General features: G+C 40.1%; 1 protein-coding gene across 1 annotated transcript in view; it reads left to right on the forward strand.

Moving 5' to 3' along the window:
* The window catches only part of SRXN1 (sulfiredoxin 1), a 126,158-nt gene that overhangs the window by 63,907 nt on the left and 47,258 nt on the right, over positions 1-14,993 (forward strand). The gene's annotated exons all lie outside the window — the stretch shown is intronic.

Genomic DNA, 14,993 nt, shown 5'->3' on the forward strand with positions numbered 1-14,993 from the left:
GGCTGCTCCGTTGACCCTGGGCTCAATTATGTTGTGCCGGGAACTGAAAACAGAGGCGAGAAAATAGATCTCCAGAGCCAGCAGGAATTTGGCATCCAAGGGATAGAAGGGGAACTCGTGAAATTTGCAGATGAGGCCAAGCCGTGGGGAATTGCTCACACTTTCGAAGACAGACTCAAGACTCAGAAGGACCTTGATAGATTTGAACACTGGCGCCTACCTACCAACCTGGAATTCAGGAGAAACTTCCTGGCAGTGAGGAAATTAACCAGTGGAACAGCCTGCCACCAGAAGTTGTCGGCGCTCCGTCCCTGGAGACTTTTAAGAAGAGACTGGATAGTCCCTTGTCTGAAATGGTCTAGGTCCATAAGGATGAACCAATGGCATGCATGCCAGAGGTGGCACACAGAGCCTTCTCTGTGGGCAACGCGCCATCGCCAGCTGGTCTTCTAAAACGGCCAGGAAAATGGCCCAAAAAACCAGCCCGATTTGGGGGCCGTTTCCAGGCTCTTTTGTGGTTTGCTTTTGGCCTGAAAAAATGGCCTGAAGAACAGCTGGAAAACGGCTCCCAAAATGGCCAAAAACGCTTCAAAAAAACAGGCATGTGCACATGAGGCTGGTCTTCGGGTTTCTGGCACTCTGGTATGCGCCCATGCACGTGCGTGCCCATGCATTTCAGTTTCGGCCCTCGCCTTGGTACCAAAAAGGTTTGCCATCACAGGTATAGTTTGGGTTGGACTAGAAGACCTCCAATGTCCCTTCCCACTCTATTCTATTCTATTCTTTTCTATGTTCTGTTCTATTCTCATTCTTACACTTATTCTACTATACTCTACTTTACTCTATTCTATTTTATTCTTCATTCCAGAATAGAATAGAATAGAATTCTTTATTGGCCAAGTGTGATTGGACACACAAGGAATTTGTCTTGGTGCAAATACTCTCAATATACATAAAAGAAAAGAGACATTCGTCAAGAGTCGAGAATCATCAGGTCCAACACTGAATGATAGTCATAGGGTACAATAAGAATAGAATAGAACAGAACAGAACAGAACAGAACAGAATAGAATAGAATTCTTTATTGGCCAAGTGTGATTGGACACACAAGGAATTTGTCTTTGGTGCAAATGCTCTCAGTGTATATAAAAGAAGATTCATTAGTCAAGAGTCAAGAATCATCAGGTCCAACACTTAATGATAGTCATAGGGTACAAATAAGCAATCAAATCATATTAGGAAACAGTCAATATAAATTGTAAGGATACAATATTCTATTCTACTCTATTCCAATTCCATTCCATTCTATTCTATTCTTCATCCCAATATTCTGTTCTATTCTATTCTATTTTCTCTGTTCTATTCTATTCCATTCCATTCCATTCTATTCTTCATCCCAATATTCTATTCTATTCCATTCTATTCTGTTCTATTCTATTCTATTCTAATTTCTCTGTAATATTCTATTCCATTCCATTCTATTCTTCATCCCAATATTCTATTCTACTCTATTCTATTCTTATTTCTATATTCTATTCCATTCCATTCCATTCTATTCTTCATTCCAATATTCTACTCTACTCTATTCTATTCTTATTTCTATATTCTATTCCATTCTTCATTCCAATATTCTACTCTACTCTATTCTTATTTCTATTCTATTCTATTCTATTCTATTCTATTCTATTCTATTCTATTCTATTCTATTCTATTCTATTCTATTCTTATTTCTATATTCCATTCATTCCATTCTTCATTCCAATATTCTACTCTACTCTACTCTATTCTTATTTCTATTCTATTCTATTCTATTCTATTCTATTCTATTCTATTCTATTCTATTCTATTCTATTCTATTCTTATTTCTATATTCCATTCCATTCCATTCTTCATTCCAATATTCTACTCTATTCTATTCTATTCTATTCTATTCTATTCTATTCTATTCTATTCTATTCTATTCTATTCTATTCTATTCTATTCTTATTTCTATATTCCATTCCATTCCATTCTTCATTCCAATATTCTACTCTACTCTACTCTATTCTTATTTCTATATTCTATTCTATTCTATTCTATTCTATTCTATTCTATTCTATTCTATTCTATTCTATTCTATTCTATTCTATTCTAATTCTATTCTATTCTACTGTACGTAACGAGAAAATATATAAATAATTTTTTTCTTTTTTTTCTTTTTAAAAAGAATTCCGTTACAGAATTCTCCACGGCTCCCAGGACACTCCTGTCGTCTTCCACGTCAATCCTCTTTGCTGGAGGTGTTCAAACAATCGGCTCGATCAGGCGGTCTATTTTTAAAGCGAGGATACAGCCAGGATTCTGACAATGGGGGGAAGGGGGCCGGGCTTCCCCCTGGGGACCACTCAGGAGCTGTCAGGGGCCACGAGGTTTCCTCAATGAGCCTCAGCCATACAATGCAAGGAAGATGGAGACGAGAAAGACCTGGGACTGTGCTGGCCAGAGATTATCTTGCTCCTTTACCCAAAGCGGTTGAACCCTGACCGGGCCAGGGAAGCAGGCACTGCCGTCAGAGGGTGGGCGAGGCAGCCGGTGAGCCGGGAAAACAAGGTGAAACCAACTCAGCTTTTTCCATCGGGCTTCTTCAAGGTGGTTAGTTTGTGGGCCAAGAAATGTGCGCCGTTTTGCATTGTCTTTCGGTCAAACGTTGCTTACCTTTCGGCTCCGCCAGGAAGGACATTGGAGTCACCAGCGCTGGCTTTAGAACAACAGAAGAGATAACAGATAATCAGAGTTGGAAGGGACCTTGTAGGTCATCTAGTCCAACCCCACCCTCCGCCCAAGCAGAAGACCCTACACCAATTCTGACAAATGGGAGTCCAGTCTCTTCTTGAAAGCTTCCAGGGATGAAGCTCCCACAACTTCCAAAGGCAACTTCTGTTCCATGGGTTGATTGTTCTCACTGTCAGAAAGTTTCTCCTTATTTCCAGGTTGAATCTCTCTCCTTGTTCAGTTTCCATCCATTGTTCCTTGTTTGGCCTTTGGGTTCTTTAGAAAATAGCTTGATCCCCTTCTCCTCTTTGGAGCAGCCCCTCAAATATTGGAACATTCTCTCCTGTCTCCCCTGGTCCTTCTCTTCCCTAGACTAGCCAGGCCCAGTTCCTTGTATGTTTTAGCCTCCAGACCTGCTTTGATCATCTTAGATAGATTCAGATTAACGTACCTGGAAGGGACCTTGTAGATCATCTAGTCCAACCCCCTGCCAAAGCAGTAGACCCTACGCCATTTCTGACAAATGGTAGTCCAGTCTCTTCTTGTGATGAAGCTCCCACAACTTCCGAGGGCAACTTCTGTTCCACGGGTTGATTGTTCTCACTGTCATAAAATTCCTCCTTATTTCCAAATTGAATCTCTCCTTGTTCAGTTTCCATCCATTACTCTTTGTCTGGCCTTCTTTCTTATGTGTTGGTCATGCCCCGAAGGAAGAAAATATTGGAATGAAATAAGGAATTGGTTGCAGGATATTATCAGTCTCCGAGCTTCAACCTGAAATGTTTCTATTAAGGAATAATGAGAGGAGTATTTGACAAAGGAACTAAATATATTATAATACATATATTGACGGCGGCAAGCATCGCCTAGGCTCAGAATTGGAAACTAGGTAGTACCCCCTCCAGAAGCATGGAAATAAAGTAAGTAATGGATTGCGCAGAGATGATCAAACTTGTATTGGAGTTGCAAGATAGAGAAGATATGGAATGCTATGCGGTCTGGGAAAAGGGATGTAATTGGTCAGAAAGTAGAAACAAAAATTGATGTAAATATGGATATTGACTGAATTGTCGATGTCACAGTCCTGAGAAGATTGTATTTGTTTTTTTTTTAGAAATGTGGAAGAGTACAACAAAAATTATTTTTTTTCTTTTTTTTCTTTTTTTTTTTTTGAACAAATTTTATTGATTTTCCAAAACAATACAGTGACAAAAACATAGAATATAATGACATAAGAGTTTTTTTTTTCTTAAAAAGCCAATACAACATCTTATTTAAAGACAGAATTATTCCAAGTTATCACATTTCCAAACAAGCACAATTTGATATATATATTTACCTTATCTGTTCATCTTCATATCTTATCCCAAACTTCTCTTTATTACTTCCTTTCCTTCTATTTATTCAAATTATATCTCTTTAACTTTAGATTGTGTACATTTTTTATATCCATCTGTCTTATACATTTTCATTATTCTCTTCCAATAAAAAAAAAAACAAGACATAAAACATAAAAACATAAACATCTTTTCTGAAAGTTGCTTGATCCCGGGTTAAAACTCATTGTACAGACACCTCTTCAAAAATCATGTTCCTTATATATATCATTCCATATCTTATTACCGTTTCCCATTTTCTATATAGCTTCTTCCTTTTTTTAACTCTCTTAGTTTTATTCTACTTATCTCAGTTCAAGTCATAATATTTAACATTCTTTGAGTACAACAAAAATTATTATTGAAGAAAAAAAAAAGAATAACAAAAAAACAGAGTGGGAAGGGACCTTAGAGGTCTTCTAGTCCAACTCCCCCTCCCCCCCCGGCTGAAGCAGGACACGCTACGCAGGTCGTCCTCAACGTTTAGCTTTTAAGTTCATTGAGTGACCATTTGAAATGACAATGGGGCTGAACAAAGGGACTAAGGAATAAGTTTTCACACTTATGACCATTGCCGCATCGCCATTTGGATGTTTGGCAAGTGACTCATCTTTATGATGGTTGCAGTGTCTTGCGGTTACCTTCTGCAACCTTCGGACGAGCAAAATCGATGGGGAAGCCAGATTCACTTAACAAACATGTTACTAAATGAATCACTGCTGTGGGATCCTTGGTGCTCTCTGAGTTTGGTTGTTTTCTTGCAGACGTTTTACTACCCAACTAAGTAGCATCATCAGGGCTAGACGGGGAGTGGGTTGGATGAGAGAAGCGGGGAGGGAAGGAGGAGGAAGACTGTGGGGTCCTCGATGCTCTCTGAGCTTGGTGGGTTTTCTTGCAGACGTTTCATTACTCAGCTAGGTAACATCGTCAGTACTAGAAGGGAGAAGGGAGGAGGAGGAGGAGGAGGAGGAGGAGGAGGAGGAGGAGGAGGAGGAGGAGGAGGAGGAGGAGGAGGAGGGAGGAGGAGGAAAGGGACTATGGGATTCTTGTGATCTCTGAGTTGGTTGGGATTTTTTGGAGACATTTCATGACCCAACTAGAGAACAACATCAGTGCTAGAAGGAAGGGGGATTTGTGGAGTGGAGGAGGAGGAGGAGGAGGAGGAGGAGGAAGAGGACTGTGGGGTCCTTGGTGCTCCTGAGCTTGGTGGTTTTCTTGCAGACGTTTCATTACCAAACTGGGTAACATCATCAGAGCTGGTAAAGAGTTCAGCTCGTGCAACCACTATGTAGGGCAAACAGGCAGAAGGATGGTTTCCTTAATGACTGCACAATTTAGGTTATCATTGATAATCAAAGAAAAAAAAATTGGAATATTATATGGTATGGGATTTATTTTATCAACGGTTGGAAAATAAAACAAATTAAAATGGACAAGATGAATATATAGAGCAATAAGTTAAGGTTGTTAAAAAATAGTAATAGATATATTAAAGAATAGCTATAAGAAAATGTGATTATTGTTATATTGGCAAGAAAAGCATTCATTAGAATTGTAAGCCCAAGATATATGCACCCAGTTGACGCACGGTTGAAATGAAATGGAATTATTGTAAAATATAAAATAAAATAAAAATTAATAAAAAAAAAAGGACTGCACGATTCACTGTAAAGATTCGCTTAACAACTGTTGGAAGAAATATCCTTCTGGGTTCAGTTCCAAGTGAGGAAGAAAGACACTGGAAACATGGTGACGCCTTGGCAAAGATGGTTTAATGCTGGACAGGACCACATGGCTTGGAGCTCCTGGGTGAAAAGGGGAGTGCCTTAGTTATATAACCTCTGTTGGGCTCCACCTTACTGTTTCCTGTTCCTGTGTAATAATTGTATCCCATTGGCTGCCAGACTCCCAGGGGTGGGGTCTTAACTAACTTTGTAGGCTTTGTCTGGACCACATGGCTTCACCTGGGTGCTGGCTGAATACAATCTTCCTAGGCCAGGTGGTGAGATGGGTAGAGGCCTTTGTTATGTAGAATACTCTGGCCCAGGTCTTAATGGCCCGCCTATTAACAAAGGCGGGGGTGAGCTTCTTCTTCTTCTTCTTTTGTAAATTATTTTATTTTTTTTAGACAACAAACTTAAACACGAAACAACAAATAAAACCTTCTTTCAATCGTACAGTGCGTTGGTCGGTACATATTTCTTGTGTACAATATCCATAGTCTTTCCCGCTTAGATTTAAATTTATATTCATATTAGACTAATCAACTTTCCATGCCCTGTTATGTTGTTATTACATCATCATTAGGCTTTACTTGCAAGTTCACATTATCCTTTTTGAGCAAGACTCGCTTTTTACAAATTCTAATTCATATTATAGTTCCTTCCATAGTAATCAATCATAACGTATCATTACCATTGTATTATATTCACTATTGTATTATATTTATGTGACAATATATTTAATTTTCCTATTTTCCTATCTAAGCATTGATAAAATAAATCCCATATTTTATAATATTCTTGCTCTCTAATTGCCAATGTCAATCTACTGGTCTCTGCATATTCCATTCTTTTCTTTATCACCTCCTCCTCTTGGGGTGAGCTTCTACTTCTGAGTTTCTGCTCTTTTTTTAGGGGAAATATTCTGCCTTTTTAAGTATATCCTAAAATATTTCATTTTCCTAGGAGCGGGGTGGGTTTTAACTTCCAACACAACTGCAGCCACTAAGACTATAAAATGGGGCACAGCTCACTTCACAACTGTCTTGCTGAAAAATGGAAATTTTGCGCTCTGCTGCGGTCATAAGTTGAGGACTGGCTGTAACGTACGTTTTCTGCACCCAACATGGCCATGAAGAATATGCAATGAAATTCACACACATCTGGAGAATGAGGGAAAAACTGAAATAGAGACGGATTCCGTACAAAATGTCCATGTGTGCTTTTTTTGACAACATTGTGGAATTCCGGAATGGTTTGTCAGCTGTCTAATGTGGCAACAACGATCCTTGTAAGTTTGAGGATTTCCCAGGCTTATCTTGTTTAGTGTGGGAACGATATGGGTCACAACATTGGGTCCTATCTAACAAAAAATGAAATTCAGTGTAAAGAAAAATAAAGTTTTACACTTTTCTTTTTACTTAGGCAAGAAAAACCAAAAGTACAAGAGCAGATGAGGCGAAACCTGGCTCAATAGTAGTAACTGTGAGGGATTTAAAAGGGGAGATAATTAATGAATATACAAACTATAACTAACTTAAGTTAGTAATTTAGGGGGGAAACTATTTCTTTAATGATTGTTTTAAATTAGCCTCTATGAAAGGATGTAATGAGAATATGCGATGAAATATGCAAATATGACAGATAAAAGTATTAAAGTATAATAATTCTGAAGAGATGGGAAAAACTGGTGATTGAAATAAGAGGAAAATATTTGCTATAATAAAAAAGAAAATGTATAAAAACACTGCTTATATAAGAAGTTAAATGTAAAAGTTGAATATGTAATTATGGCCATATTTGTATGTAAATGTGGAAACCTGTAAATCATGATGTTCACTAAAAAGAGACGTTTTAAAAATGTGGAAAATTCAAATAAAACTTGTTTAAAAAAAATAGTAACTGTAAGAGTCCTAGTGGACGATCACTTAAACGTGAGCCAGAAGTGTGCAGCAGCTGCCAAAAAAGCTAATACGATCCTGGGTTGTATAAACAGAGGCACAGAATCACAATCGCGTGAAGTATTAATCCCGCTTTAGTAAGGCCCCACCTGGAATCCTGCATCCAGTTTTGGTCACCACGTTACAAAAAAGAAATTTGGAAAAAGTGCAGAGAAGAGCAACTGAGAGGATCAGAGGCCTGGAGACTAAAACATACGAAGAATGGCTGGACAATTTGGGTTTGACTAGTCTGGAGAAAAGAAGGAACAGAGGGGGCCGTGATAGCAGCATTTCAGTATTTGAGGGGCTGCCCCAAAGAGGAGTGGGGGTCGATTTATTTTCAGTGGTGGGATTCAAACAATTTAACAACCGGTTCTCTGCCTTAATGATTCCTTCCAACAACCAGTTCACCAAATTGCTCAGAAAATTAACAACCAGTTCCGCCAAACTGGTGTGAACTGGCTGAATCCCACCACTGGTTATTTTCCAAAGCACCTGAAGGCAGAGCAAGAAACAATGGATGGAAACCAGTCAAGGAGAGAAGCAACCTGGAATTAAGGAGAAACTTTTTTATTTTTTATTTGTATTTATTTATTTATATTTGCCAGTTGTTTACAATAGGTATAAGTAAAAACATAGTTATGAATACATGGATACATATAAGAAAAATACAAAAGGAAAACAATAGGACAGGGATGGTAGGCACGATTGGTGCGCTTATGCACCTACCCCCCCTACAGACCTCTTAGGAAAGGAGTGAGGTCAGTAGTAGACAGTCTAAGGTTAAAGTTTTTGGGGTTTGGGGAAGAAACTACAGAGTCAGGTAGAGGATTCCAGACATTGAACACTCTGTTGCTGAAGTCGTATTTCCTGCAATCAAGTTTGGTGCGATTAACCTTGAGTTTGTATCTATTGTGTGCTCTTGTGTTGTTGTGATTAAAGCTGAAGTATTCATTGACAAGTAGGACATTGCAATGTATGATTTTATATGCTATACTTAGATCGGACTGAAGGCGGCGTAATTCAAGGTTTTCTAGTTCTAGAATTTCAAGTCTGGTGGCATAAGGTATTCTACAACGAGTAGAGGAGTGGATAACTCTTCTTGTGAAATATTTCTTTTTCAACTGTGTTAATATCAGTTATGTAATGTGGGCTCCAGATTATGAGCTGTCTTCGAATATTGGTCTAGCAAATGTTTTGTATGCTTTAGTTAACTTCCTAACAGGGAGGACAATTAACCAGTGGAACTGCTTGTCTCCAGAAGTTGTGGGTGATTCCATCACTGGAGGTTTTTAAGAAGAGACTGGACAGCCATTTGTCTGAAACGGCATAGAGTCTCTCGCTCAAGCACTGGTTTGGACTAGAAGACCTCCAAGGTCCCTTCGAACTCTGTTAATCTGTAATGGAAAAACTTGTTCTGTAACCAGCTTTTAATCTGGGTCAGTATAGCTCAGGGCTGCCATCTAGCTGAGACGGAGGTTAAACTTGGCTACGCTAAACTACAGTACAGGTAGTTCTCATTTTAAGACCATAACTGAGTACGGAATTATGGTCGTGAGTCACGACAGCCATTAAGCAGATTATTGCATAACCTTTTCCTATTCTATGACCGTCTTTGCAGTGGTGGTGAAGAGAAGATTCTGCTCATTAAGTGAGTGTAGCGGTCGTAAAGCGAATCCTGCAGTTGTTAAGTGAAAAGCCACCGTTGTTAAGCAAACCCATTGTTTGCTTTGGGGCGGGCTTTTGGTGGAAATTGGAAGCAAATGTCGGTTTCTGGACAAAATGTCATAAATTGTCTTCACGTGATAGCTGGCGCTGCCAGTGGGCCAAGAACTGAACTTGTGTTCCCGTCAGAAGTTCGAATCTGTTGAAATTAGAAGTGGGAAGAATATTATTATATGCAAGTAAAGATTAACAACAACAAACAACAAACAACAACAACGATGATGATGATGGAAAGGTTCCCTGCACACATCCATGCTCATCGTTTATGGCTCTAGGGGGCGCTGCTCATCTTCGTTACAAAGCCGAAGAGCCAGCGCTGTCCGAAGACATTTCCGTGGTCGTGTGGCCGGCATGACTAAACGCCTTCGAAGGCGCACGGAACGCTGTTCCCTTCCCACCAAAGGGGTCCCTATTTTTCTACGTGCATTTTTTACTTGCTTTCGAACTGCTAGGTTGGCAGAAGCCGGGACAAGGAATGGGAACTCCCTCCGTGACGTGGTGCTAGGGATTCGAACCGCCCAATGGCCAACCTTTCTGATCGACAAGCTCAGCATCTTAGCCCCTGAGCCCCCACATCCCTTTTATTCATAGCAATAGCAATAGCCCTTAGACTTATATACTGCTTCCCAGCCCTCTCTGAGCGGTTTACACTGTCAGCCTCTGGCCCCCAACAATCTGGGTCCTCATTTTTACCCACCTCGGAAGGAGGGAAGGCTGAGTCCACCTGGAGCCAGTTGGTCAGGATCAAACTACTGGCAGTGGGCAGAGTTAGCCTGCAATACTGCATTCTAACCACTGGGAGGGAGGGAGGGAAGGAAGGAAGGAAAGAAGGAAAGAAAAGAAAGAAAGAAAGAAAGAAAGAAAGAAAGGAAGGAAGGAAGGAAGGAAGGAAGGAAGGAAGGAAGGAAGGAAGGAAGGAATAGCACTTAGACTCATATACCGCTTCTCCCAGTGCTTGTACAGCCCTCTCTAAGTGGTTTACAGAGTCAGCCTCTGGCCCACAACAATATATATGTCTATATCTGTATCTAATCTATATCTATATCAAATCTATACCTATGTCTAATCTATATGTCTATATCTAACCTATATATCTATATCTAATCTATATCTATGTCTGTGTCTATCTCTATATCTAATCTACATATATATCTATATCTGTCTGTCTAATCTATATCTATATCTAATCTATATCTATTAATGATTACAAATAATAAATAAGTAAATATATATTTACTCATTTATTATTTGTAATCATTATTTTTTTATTGAAATGTTTCTTTTATGGTTTTTATTTTTATTTTGTTTAAACAAAATAATGAAACATAGCATATTTGCCTAAAGAGTCCTGGCACTATATATCATCGCTACATATAGAAACAGCCCAAAGCTCTGTTTTGGTAAATTTTTATCAATTACCCAAAGCAAAGCTGCTTTTTTTTTCAAGAAGCGACTGGACTTTCTGGTTTTTCTTTGAAGATGTTTCGCTTCTCAAGAAGTTTGTTGCAGGAATTGAGCATGGCTAGTCTAGTGAAGCGAAGAACTCAGGGGAGACATGATAGCAGTGCTCCAATGTTTGAGGGGCTGCCACAGAGAGGAGGAGGGGGTCAGGCTATTTTCCAAAGCACCTAAAGGCCAGACAAGAAATAATGGATGGAAACTGAACAAGGAGAGATTCAACCTAGAAATAAGGAGAAACTTTCTGACAGGGAGAACAATCAACCCATGGAACAGAAGTTGCCCTCGGAAATTGTGGGAGTTTCATCCCTGGAGGCTTTCAAGAAGAGGCTGGACTGCCCTCTGTCAGAAATGGTATAGAGTCTCCTGCTTGGGTGGGGGGTTGGACTAGATGACCTACAAGGTCCCTTCCATCTCTGTTAATCTGTACCTGTATCGAAGTGAAACGTCTTCAAAGAAAAACCAGAAAGTTCAGTTGCCTCTTGAAAAAAAGCACCATTAGGACAACCATGACCTGGATGACGGAGAATCTCTTCAGACTCCCAGTAATGGAGAATTCACAACTTCTGGAGGCAAGCAGTTCCACTGGTTAATTGTTCTCACTGTCAGGACATTTCTCCTTAATTCCAGGTTGCTTCTCTCCGTGATTCGTTTCCATCCGTTGCTTCTTTTCTTGACTTTTCCTTGATTGGTTTCCACCCGTTGCTTTTTGTCCTGCCTTCTGGGGCTTTGGAGAATAGCTTGACTCCTTTCTTCTTTGGAGCAGCCCAACAAATATTGGAAGACTGCTATCCTGTCCCTGCTAGTCCTTCTTTTCATGAAACGAGACCTACCCAGTTCCAGCAACTGTTTTTTTGTATGCTTTCACCTCCAGTCTCCTAATCATCTTTGCTACTGTTCTCTGCGTCGATTGTAGAGCGCAGAGTGTGTTTTTCCAACAGAAATGTGCTTTGGGTTCAGTTTGAAGTGCGTGCATTTTATCTATTTATTTTCCTTTATTGATACATTTTACAACACAGCACTTTTTGTTTAGCACTACCAGGAATTAATTCTGCATTGTATAAATCCGCACTACATGCGTTGTAGCGTTTTATTAGCACTGGCTGAGAAGGCAGCGTGGCTAAGAAGCATGGGTAGAGTTAAAATGCCCTCTAGCGGGAAATGGTGATTTATTTATTTATTTGTTTGTTAAGCAAGTGTTAGATAACAGGTATAAGTATAAACATGGTTATGAATACATGAAATGGATATGAATTAAAAAAAGAAACAATAGGACAGGGACAGTAGGCACGTTGGTGCGCTTATGCACGCCCCCTACAGGCCTCTTAGGAAGGGGGTGAGGTCAATAGTAGACAGTCCAAGGTTAAAGTTTTTGGGGTTTGGGGAAGAAACCACAGAGTCAGGTAGAGTATTCCAGACATTGACCCCTCGGTTGCTGAAGTCGTATTTCCTGCAATCAAGTTTGGTGCGGTTAACCTTGAGTTTGTATCTATTGTTTGCTCTTGTGTTGTTATGGTTGAAGCTGAAGTATTCATTGACAGGTAGGACATTGCAATGTATGATTTTATATACCATACTTAGATCGGACCGAAGACGGCGTAATTCAAGGTTTTCTAGGTCTAGAATTTCAAGTCTGGTGGCATAAGGTATTCTACAACAAGTAGAGGAGCAGAGAACTCTTCTTGTGAAATATTTCTGGACTTTCTCAACTGCGCTAATATAAGATACGTAATGCGGGTTCCAGGCTGATAAGCTGCATTCAAGTATTGGTCTAGCAAATGTTTTGTATGCTCTAGTTAGTAGTGTGATATTACCAGAGAAAAAGCTACGTAGGATTAGGTTAACAACTCTTAAGGCCTTTTTGGCTATGTAGTTACAGTGGGCTCTAGCACTTAGGTCATTAGAGATGAGTACTCCAAGGTCCTTGGCAGAGTTTGGATCACCAACAAGGTCTTGACCATTCAGCTTTTATTTTCTGATTTTTTTTTTTAACCAATATGTAAGACAGAGCATTTGTTTGTTGAAATTTGAAGTTGCCATTTGTTTGACCATTCTGACACATAGTCGAGGTCATTTGCAAATGCTACCCTGCTTCCTTTTTGTGATTTTAGGCTTTTTCGGTCCTAGAAGGAGATAATGGCCAAACCACTTCGGGAATCTTGCCCTGAAAAATTCGGAGATTTGTCCAGGGAAAGAATGTCTGTATTGCATTTCATTTCCACCCATCTCACTCTTGTAAACTTGTTGTTGTTCATACAGGTTGTCCTCAACTTATGGCCACACGCAATGGAGCCCAAAATGTTTCTGTTGCTAAGCAAGACAGTTGTTATGGGAGTTTTGCACATTTTACGACCTTTCTTGCCAATGTTGTTAAGTGAATCACTGCTGTGGTGAAATTAGCAACAGGTTGTTAAGTGACTCTCCCCCCCCCCATCCACTTTCCTGGCCAGAAGGTTGCAAATGGGGATCATGTGAACACAGGACACTGCAACCGTCATAAATGAGAGTTGCCAAGCCTCTGAATTTTGATCATGTGACCGTGGGGATGTTGCAGCAGTCATAAGTGTGAAACGGTCATTTTTTCAGTGCCGGTGTCATGGTCACTAAACAAATGCTATCTCTATATAAATTTGTTCAATGAAAAATTAAAACAGACAACAAAAGTCCCATAAGTGTTGGGAATCAAGCGGCATATATTTTAATAATAATAACAATAACAACAATAATTTCCTGATTCTTGCAGCCCAAGGACAAGCCATCAGAATAGAAAAATCTGCTGATGACCCCAAATGCAAGCTCTGCAAAGAAGTGGATGAAACCATCGCTCACATGCTGAGCTGTTGCAAGACAATAGCTGAGACTGACTACAAACGGCACAACACAGTCGTTCAGATGGTCCACTGGAACTCGTGTCACAATTACCATCTGCCTGTAGCGAAGAACTCTGGGATCGTAAGCCTGAAAAAGTGGTCGAAAATGAGCATGCAAAACTACTGTGGGATGTCCGAATACAGACTGACAAAAGTTTTGGAACACAGCACCCCGGATCTCACAACTGCGGAGAAGAAAAAAGTGTGGATCGTCGGCATTGCCATACCCGGTGACAGCAGAATTGACGAGAAAAAACTCGGAAAAAAATCACCAGATATCAGGACTTGAGAATCGCACTGCAGAGACTCTGGCATAAACCAGTGCAGGTGGTTCCAGTGATACTGGGCACACTGGGTGCTGTGCCTAAAGACCTAGGCAAGCATTTGAAAACAATTAGCACTGACAAAATCCCCACTGGTCAGCTGCAGAAGGCCACCTTACTGGGATCTGCTCACACCCAGTCCTAAATGCTTGGAAAGTGTTGTGGACTAGTGATTTGTGATATGAAACCCAGCATAGTTATCTTGCTTGCTGTGTACACTGTCATAACAACAACAACAACAATGCAAAATCCAGTCTGAACATCTGGCTGACTGTGCAAAGAACAACCAGAAAACTGAAGAACAGAAAGAAGCTTCTTGGATGAGAAGTGAAATGTCTTCAAAGAAAGTCATCCCCATCGTTCCCAGCCAGACTGTCCCGATGCCATGACATGAAGCCTGTGGATAGGAGGGAGGAAGGGAGAGGGAGAATAAGAGAGAGGGAGGGAGGGAGGGAGAGAGAGGAGAAATTGCGGGAGAGAAAGAGAGAGAGAAAGGGAGAGAAAGAAATTGAAAGAGATAGAGAAATTGAGAAAGAAGAGAGAAAGAGAGAAAGAAATTGAGAGACACATAGAAAGGGAAAGAAAGGAACTGAGAGACAGAGAGAGACAGAGACAGAGAAGAAAAGAGAGAGAGAGGAGAAATTGCGGAGAGAAAGAGAGAGAGAAAGGGAGAGAAAGAAATTGAAAGAGAGAAATTGAGAAAGAAGAGAGATAAATAAATAAATAGAGAGACACATAGAAAGGGAAAGAAAGGAACTGAGAGACAGAGAGAGACAGAGACAGAGAAGAAAAGAGAGAGAGAGGAGAAATTGCGGGAGAGAAAGAGAGA

Source organism: Pseudonaja textilis, chromosome 3, assembly GCF_049901715.1.
Source record: "Pseudonaja textilis isolate UNSWEBS1 chromosome 3, rPseTex1.2, whole genome shotgun sequence".
NCBI classification, from domain to species: Eukaryota; Metazoa; Chordata; class Lepidosauria; order Squamata; family Elapidae; genus Pseudonaja; species Pseudonaja textilis.